The sequence below is a fragment of the Frankliniella occidentalis genome, unplaced genomic scaffold (genome assembly GCF_000697945.3).
Source record: "Frankliniella occidentalis isolate FOCC.00 unplaced genomic scaffold, Focc_3.1 Scaffold6, whole genome shotgun sequence".
In the NCBI taxonomy this organism is placed as follows: domain Eukaryota; kingdom Metazoa; phylum Arthropoda; class Insecta; order Thysanoptera; family Thripidae; genus Frankliniella; species Frankliniella occidentalis.
Window position 1 is genome coordinate 1,239,364 of NW_026267136.1, and position 533 is coordinate 1,239,896.

The window sequence follows — 533 nt, forward strand, 5'->3', positions numbered from 1 at the left end:
GGGGAGGGCGGGGGAGGGGCGTAGTGAGATCTAATGAGGTGAGGTGTCGTCTCTGTCTGGCAACGGGGGCGCGCCGATCTATCACTCTCGCTCGCTCACTTTGATAGCAGCTGATACACTCAACTCAGTGCAATGTGGCCCTGCATATTCATGAGGCCGAGAAAGGGGGACAAACGGACAGACGAACAGACGGGCGCGCCGCCGCGGCTGACAGACGGGCCGATTCACAACCACACACCAATCCACACACACGCCCCCCCCCCCTTCCACACACACAGGGGCGCGCACTCGAACACACATACACACACACTGACACAACGCTCACGGATGGGGATGATGGCGGATAGGTTGCCTACCTACGAGGCGGCCCGCAGCGGACAGGTTACATGGATAGATGGGCGAAGGGCACAGAGGTCGGCCGCTGCAGCTCCGCTGCCCAGGACCAAGGAGGAGGGTGCGCCGTGGCGGTGCAGCGCTGTGGCAGCTGCGACAACGGCGAGCACAATTAGCCACGCGCACGCGCAACAACTGCT